An 8,772-nucleotide genomic window follows, 5' to 3' on the forward strand; every position below is an offset into this window, starting at 1 on the left:
TCATCTGCGAAGAGTGTTATAGTATGGGGCTCACCGCCTGCAGATATTCCTTTAATGGCTTTATGGGATCTAATCCTCTCCTCCAGGGGCTCCATTACCAATGCAAAAATGAGTGGAGACAGGGGGCATCCCTGTCTCGTACCATTTGAGATTGTAAAGTTTTTTGAAAACATACCTTCCAAATATACAAATGCAGATGGTACTGTATACAGAGCAATAATAGTGGAGAAAATTTCACCCTGAATACTGAATTTTTGTAGCACGCTGGATAGGTACCCCCGGTGGTCCCTATCGAAGGCCTTTTCTGCATCCAACGTCAGCAGCAGAGAAGGCCTTCAGGGGGGCCTCGGCTTGGCGTTTGAGATTTATGACCCGCCTTGTGGCATCTGGGGCTTGGCGGCCTGGCACAAATCCCACCTGATCAGGTTTCACAAGAGTAGGTAGGAAGGTCTGAAGTCTAGTAGAAATAATTTTTGCATAGATCTTTAGGTCTACATTTAAAAGTGATATAGGCCTAAAGTTTTGTACATATGCAGAGTCTTTCCCCGGTTTTGGTAAAGTAATGATATTTGCAGCTAACATTTCTGATGGGAAGGAAGCTCTGGACACAGCGGCTTTGAACACCCCTTCCATGTATTTGGACAAAGTACCTTGGAACAGTTGGTAATATTCGGATGAGAATCCGTCAGGACCAGGCGCTTTGTTGTGAGGGAGTGTTTGGATAGCTTTAAGAATTTGTTTTTGTGAGAAAGGTTGGTTAAGGATTGACCTATCATCTGGGGATAAGGAGGGTAGGGATATTGAGTTCAGAAACTCATCTATTAGTTCTGGAGTGGGTTGTGGACTGTTTTCCTGGCTCTGTAGAATGTATAGGGAGCTATAATATGTGCTAAAGGCATCTGCCATGTCTTGTGGATTTAGTAATTTCTCACCTGATTGCGGGTGATAGAGGTGCGGTAATTTTTGTTTAAATGTTTTATCTTTAAGTTGTTAGGCTAGCAATTTACCTGCTTTGTTGCTATGAAAGTAAAGGTTTGCTTTCCCCGACCTCATTTGTTTGTGATGTTGACTTATTACTTATATAGGGTTTTTCTAAGGTCTCGCCTGAGTTAACTGCTCCAAAGTGTGTGGTTGGGGATTTTGTTTGTGGGAGTGTTCTAAGTGTTTTATGGAGGTTAAGATGTCATTCAGATGCTGTATCCTTAGCTTCTTATCTATAGAGCTTAATTTCATCAATACACCTCGAATAAAGGCCTCATGGGAGTTTCAAAGAAAGAAGGGATCGTCTGTGGACGGGGCATTCAGATCGAAGAATTCTTGTAAGGCTTGTTGTATTTGATGTCTGTGCTCAGAGAGAGACATCAGCACAGTATCGTTGCGCCATCTATTTGCTCTTGTCCCCAGATTCCCCCTTACTACTGTGATTGACACTGGTGCGTAGTCCGACCACGTAATGTTACCAATTTCAGATTTATATACACTCTGTAAGAGAAATTTGTCAATTAAGAAAAGGTCAATACGGGTATAGGTTTTGTGGGCATGGGAAAAGAAAGTGAAATCCTTTTCTGCGGCGTGTTGACAACGCCAAACATCAAACATAGATGAGGAGTTTAGGAAGTACGACAAAGTTGCTCTGTGGGAGCGATTCGGTGAGGAAATAGACGTGTCCATCTTTCGATCCACTATGGCGTTGAAATCGCCACACATTATGATATGTCCCTGGCAGAGAGGTCTGACCCTTTTCCAAATTTTTCTCAGTGAAGAGATTGGTCTGACATTCGGTAAGTAAACATTGACTATAGAATAAAGGACATTGTTAATCTGACACACTAGGGCTAAATATCGCACCAGTGGGTCTGATATCTGGGATACTAAAGTAAATGCGACCTTGAGTCCTTGACCGCTATGAGGACACCCCTTTTCTTCGAGGGGGTATTAGCTTGGTACACATGTGGAAATCTTTCATGGTAAAATGTAGGCGGCTTTTGTGAGTTGAAGTGCATTTCCTGCAGGCAGAAAATGTCGCAGTTCAGTCGTTGTGCCTTTTTCCACACCATATGTCGTTTGGTTGGGCTATTTAAACCCTTCACATTTAAAGAGGAAACTTTGAAGCTCATTTCGGTTGTCATTCTCCTGGGGAGTATTAGTAAAGACTCGGCAGCTAACACAATGGTGTGCCCAATGGGCAGACTTTTAAATTGCAAAAAGTTCAGGTGCAAAATCCAAATCCTGGGTTGTAGTTAGAGAGTTGGTATCAGTAAGCTGGTTTTGCTGAACAACTGGGTGTTAGGTTAAACAGTTAGTGAAGAAAAAATGAATAGACAGGGAATTCCCTTTGGGTGGGAATGTCCAAACTGGGGAACAAAAAAAGTATGATTCCACCCGGAATCTGAGCGGATAGTGAACTGCAACTTTCTGGGGTGCAACTGCATTTGCACTGTACAAGCTCGGCTGAGCTATTTTAGTGTGGTTGTAGCGTCAGTCATACAGGCCTGTGATTAGAGGAAGAAGCCCTTCGGTCTGGTGGATCCCGACGTGGTGACCTAGGTTGGTTAGGGGTATGAGATTTGGGATCTAGGATTTGCCATTCTCGCAACAATCTTATGCCATCAGCCAGGGAATTGATCGTATATATTCGATCATCTTTGGTAATGGGGAGTTTCGCTGGATATCTCCATTGATAGGAGATATGATGATTCCTCAGAGGCTTCGTTATGGTAGCTAACTGTCTGCGCTGCTGAGTAGTATGAGCAGACAGATTGATAAACAGTGAAAGCAGCTGTAGGTGTTTTGGGAGCTGGTCTGCTTGTCTGAAGGCTGCCATTAATTTTTCCTTAGTGCGGAAAAAGTGGATGCGAGCTATAGTGTCTCTTGACAAGTGGGCGGGGATATGCTTTGCTTTTGGGAGTCTGTGAATGCGATCAATTAATAGCTCTTTCAGAGGGAGATCTGGCAATGCAGCTTTCATTACATCAGTGAAAAAGGCCATCAGGTCAGGTTTTTTTAACTGATTCGGGGATCCCTCTTATTTTTACATTATTGCGCCTGGAGTGATCTTCCAGGTCTGCGATTTTAGATTTCATCTATGTAATGTCATCGTCCTGGGAGTTATGTGCGTCAATCATATAATTAAATGTGGAGGCGAACTCGCCCATTTTGTCTTCAATATGTGACACTCTATTGCCGATCACAGTGACATCAGATTTAAATTGCTGGGCTAGTGATAAGATATCTGCATGGAGCGTGCTCCCTAAGGATACTAGCATATCCTTCAGTGTGGAGTCTAGCACCGGCTGATTGGCTGTGGGGTAATCTGATATAAAATCTTGCTGTTCTATAGTGTCCTCAAGGGAGCCTGCTAGATCACTCACCTCTAGTGCTGGATCTGCTGGATCTTGAAGCTTGTGCTTAGCTTAAGCTGGGCTAGAGGAGCAGGAGGAGGATTGAGAAGCCCTGCCATTGACATGCTGTGCCCTGTGGATGTCTGTAGAGAAGTGTTTCAGGCGTCCGTCCTTCTTGCTGGGGAAGCCGCGCATGGTGTGTGGAGAGCTGTCTGCGCCATCTTGGCTGGAGAGGCGGCCGGGCTGAGAATAAAAGTCCGTCATTTTCCTTGTTTGATTTCTCTCCGTTTTCTTTAGAGGCATGTAGGGGAGGTATGCCCGACCTGAAAGAGTCTGGAATTGCTGGTTTTCAGTGCCTGTATCATCCGTTATTTGCTCTGACAAATTGGCTATGTGCGGAGCAGTTCTTTCAAGCGGCCATCTCCCGTGCTAGCTGGCGACGCCCCTTCAATTTCATGATTTAAAGAATAACAAAACAGTAAAGTTGGCCCAATTTTTTTGTATTATGTGAAAGATGATGTTACGCTGAGTAAATAGATACCCAACATGTCACGCTTTAAAATTGCGCACACTCATGGAATGACGCCAAAATTCGGTACTTAAAAATCTCCATAGGCGACGCTTTAATTTTTTTTACAGGTTACATGTTTAGAGTTACAGAGGAGGTCTAGTGCTAGAATTGTTGCTTGCGCTCTAACGCACATGACGATACCTCACATGTGTGGTTTGAACAGCGTTTACGCGTGCGTTTGCTTCTGAGTGCGAGCTACCGGGGACAGGGGCGTTTTAAATTTTTTTTTTTTACTTTATTTTTTTTACTTTTACACTATCTTTTACATTTTTTTTATCACTTTTATTCCTATTACAAGGAATGTAAATATCCCTTGTAATAGGAATCATTCCTGACAGGTCCTCTTTATGGAGAGATGCAGGGTCAATAAGACCCCACATCTCTCCTCCAGGCTGGAAAGCCTGAGATCGGAAGAAAAAATCCACGATCCCATGCTTACCAGCCGCAATCGCGGCTTTGTTTACATCCACGGCCCGGACGTGACTTCATAATAACGTCACGCCCGGGCCTCCGATAGTAATAGAGATGACTGGTGACCATCATTTTTAATATTCAAATATCATTTTGGCCTGGGACAGAAACCAGGAAGCAACTGAAAAAAAAATTAAAACAAGTTCTATTTGCTAATGCTAGCAGCATAAGGATTAACATATTTAATGTTGATTGAGAGGGTTTAGATCCACTTTAACTGTTATGATTAGTTGCTCTGGATTACAAATCATTTATGTATGTAGCTTTAGATACAAGAAATAACTCATGCCATATGCGAATATTTATAGACAGTAATTGCTTCCCACACTATACAAAACACTATGCTAATAATATCTATACTTTTTTGTTTTCTGAAGTATGGTAATTAACTAAACACATGGCAATGACTGTATTACTACAAAATATCACAGAGGATAAGTCTTTAGAATTTTTTTCATAAAGGAGAATATGACAGGAAGTGTATATTCTCACTACTGCTAGAATCAACCTTAGTGAGTTAAGAGGAAGTAAACCCTATTGGGTTTTTCTTCCTTTCTTCTTCCCTGCAAAGTAAAGGCATAATGTGCTAGTATCCATCGCATACTAGCACATTATGTGACACTTACCTGCAAATGAAGCCCAGGCCGCATCCATCTTCGCCCGTCTTCCTTCCAGGCCTGCGGACTCAGGCTCTGTGACTAGCCGGAGCCACGTGACATCACTCCCGCACATGTGCGCGGGAGCCACCGGTCATCGATGCAGTAAACAGTAAAAATCTCCTAAACAGCGCACATTTAGGAGATATTTACAGTACCTATAGGTAAGCCTTATCACAACCTCTCACCACTAGAGTTCACAAATCTTAATTATAATGATTATGACTTGATTTTATATATACACACACACACACACACACACACACACACACTAGTTTTCAGCGAGCAGGCTCTTTAACACCTTCCCACATGGCCCATTGTACAATGACAATGTTGTTTTGGGAGGACGTCATATGATTTCCTCCCGGGATTGCACCTCACTTGCACCCCTTGGGCGGCGCTCCAGCATGATCTTTCACCAGCTCTGTCCTCCGGTACCATGTGACCACTGTGGCCAATCACAGCAGGTCACATGACAGTTGTACTATGTGGTTAACTGTGGCTAATCTCAGCTACTCACAATAGTAAACACTGAATGAGTAGTTTTCATTCAGAAAAATTGGTTACTTACAACTGCAATATTCAATTATAAGCAACCATAGTGTGTAAAAAAAATCCTGATCAACTCCCCTGAGTAGTACAGCATTACTATGGTAACACTGTATTGATCTGATCAATGTATGTAAAACAATTTGTAAAAAAAAAGAAAAAAAAATGTAATACAAAAGAAAAAATAGGAAAAAAATTATTAACACTTTTTTTTTTTTTTTACATACTGTCAGTGTCCCTAATCACTGCCACACCAGTTATATGATAATGCTATGCTGCACTGTTGACAGTATGTAAAAAATTATAAATTTTTTTTTTTTATTATTAATTCAAATTTAAAACTCACCATGCCTCTTACTAAATACCTTGGACTGTCTACTTTCCAAATGAGGGTCATTTGGGGGATATGTGTACAGTCCTGGCATTTTCATGCCTCAAAAAATAAGATAGGCCGTCAGTACATCAGGATTGATCGATTTTCATATATATATACACCATAGTTTGCGGAGTCTATAACTTTCCTACAGACTAAATAATATATACTGATTTTGGTTATTTTCACCAAAGAAATGTAACTGTATACATTTTGGCTTAAATTTATGAAGAAGGATTATTTATTTGCAAAATTTTATAGCAAACGAAGAAAAGCACCTAAAAAAAATAAAAAAATGTTGGTCTTTTTTTGTTTGTTTTTCAGATATATATACACCATAGTTTGCGGAGTCTATAACTTTCCTACAGACTAAATAATATATACTGATTTTGGTTATTTTCACCAAAGAAATGTAACTGTATACATTTTGGCTTAAATTTATGAAGAAGGATTATTTATTTGCAAAATTTTATAGCAAACGAAGAAAAGCGCCTAGAAAAAATAAAAAAATGTTGGTGTTTGTTTTGCAAAAAAAAAAAACCCCGGTGGTGATTAAATACCTTAGAAAGAAAGCTCTATTTGTGTGAAAAAAATGATATAAAATTTTATATGGGTGCAGTGTTACTTGACAACGCAATTGTCATTCAAAGTGTGACAGCGTTGAAAGCTGAAAATTGGCCTGGGCAGGAAGGGGGTAAAAGTGCCCGGTATTGAAGTGGTTAAAGGGGACCTAGCATCAAATATATCTTTTCATGTTGCATGTACAGTATGCTAAGTATTGTATAAGTGTCATCAAAAAAGTCACAGCGATTTCTCTGATGAATCCTTCATCTTTCTTTCTTCTGAGAAAGTCAGCACTATCTTTGCTAGGGGGTCATCCAAGGTCTTTTCTACGACCTGAACCAAAAAAAAATGTATGTTTCAGCATCATAGATGACACCATAACATACAGTATATCCTGTCGCTTGCACCATAATGCCTTTATGTTCTTGATTGTGTAAACATTGAGCTTTACACCCCTCACTTCTGCTGCCTCCCACCCTTTGATTTGCCAGAGGAACTACACTGCACCTGAGCACCACAAACCAAAAATACTATTTAAATTATTTTTCTAATATTTGGAGCAAACACATCCATCCATCCTTGTCTCCATGCCTTATTATGCTGATAAATCACTTGGAAAAACACCCTCTAAAATTTATGGGCATGGCCATCTTGAGTAAGGGCAAATGATTCATGTAAGTAGCATATACTTGCTGGAATACATCTGCCCTTTGCTCAGGCAAGCAGGCAGGAGGGTGTGCTTAGCTGAGAAAGCCACTCCTGAAGACTCCTGGGATGTATGACATCATTTCCCCATGCCTGGAAACCAGGAAGTAACTGAAGAAATGTAAAAACAAAGTTTAACACAAGTAAATATTAGGTACTTTATTTACTAATGCTAGCATAAGGATTAAAAATAGTCAATGTTGATTGAGAGAGTAAAGCTCCGCTTTAACAGAATAAGGACTAGGGAAGAGGAGACTGATGTAATAATTTCTCCTGCTTGCAGCAGATAGATGGCATCATTCTCCCAAGATACCTTTCTCAGACCTATGGACAGTCTCTGGATTGAAATTTAGGGATTTTCATGACAAAATGTGCATGCGGACTCCATGTCAACTCTAGGGATGAGCCGAACACCCCCCTGTTCGGTTCGCAGCAGAACTTGCGAACAGGCAAAAAATGTGTTCGAACACGCGAACACCGTTAAAGTCTATGGGACACGAACACGAATAATCAAAAGTGCTAATTTTAAAGGTTAATATGCAAGTTATTGTCATAAAAAGTGTTTGGGGAACTGGGTCCTGCCCCAGGGGACATGTATCAATGCAAAAAAAGTTTAATAATGCTTAAAGTGAAACAATAAAAGTGAAATATCCCTTTAAATTTCGTACCTGGGGGGTGTCTATAGTATGCCTGTAAAGTGGCGCATGTTTCCCATGTTTAGAACAGTCCGAGGGGCAGGACCCGGGTCCCCAAACACTTGTTATGACAATAACTTGCATATTAACCTTTAAAATTAGCACTTTTGATTTCTCCCATAGACTTTTAAAGGGTGTTTTGCGGCTTTCGAATTTGCCGCAAACACCCCAAATTGTTCGCTATTCGGCGAACGGGCGAACAGCCAATGTTCGAGTCGAACTCATGTTCGACCCAAACATAAAGCCCATCCCTAGTCAACTCCAGAATACAGTGGAAAAGGGTTAGAAGGTATTTTTTAATTTCTGCCCTTTGAGGAGCTTTTTCCATCCTTCCTATGCTAACATACATCACCTACCGACATCTATATTATATATATATATATATATATATATATATATATATATATATATATATATATATATATATATATAGTTTTCCTTTTTAAATAATCCATTATTATTTCTTACTTTTTATAAACAGCCTTTCTGTTTTCTATTACAGGGTAACCATGCTAACAAGATGATGAAGACGCCTTCAATTATGATTTCACTTACTTATAGAAATATAATAATAAAGTCTATCAAAAACTGACAATTTTTAACTAATGGCTTATTACATTTCACTAAGACACCAGTGCTGAGATTGTGCTACAAAAATTTACATCTTCGTTCTTCCACAAAACAATAAGGAGTGGGTCAGTCTACTGACTACTTAAGTGTTTTTTAATTATTCTGTCTTATGAATAATGCACAGGGAAGTGTCAACATACCAACATAGGTTAAAAAAACATGCATCCATCTAGTCTAATATTTAAGTAACTTACATGCTGTGAAGGCCTAGCTGATC

General features: G+C 40.1%; 1 long non-coding RNA gene across 1 annotated transcript in view; it reads left to right on the forward strand.

Moving 5' to 3' along the window:
* Nucleotides 1-8,519, forward strand: part of LOC141146913 (uncharacterized) — a 47,998-nt gene extending 39,479 nt beyond the window's left edge. The window contains exon 4 of the long non-coding RNA XR_012244997.1: nt 8,428-8,519. This is a non-coding gene — a long non-coding RNA (uncharacterized lncRNA). The remainder of the gene's footprint in view (nt 1-8,427) is intronic.
* Nucleotides 8,520-8,772: the final 253 nt, after the last annotated feature.

The sequence above is a fragment of the Aquarana catesbeiana genome, linkage group LG06, assembly GCF_042186555.1.
Source record: "Aquarana catesbeiana isolate 2022-GZ linkage group LG06, ASM4218655v1, whole genome shotgun sequence".
NCBI lineage: Eukaryota > Metazoa > Chordata > Amphibia > Anura > Ranidae > Aquarana > Aquarana catesbeiana.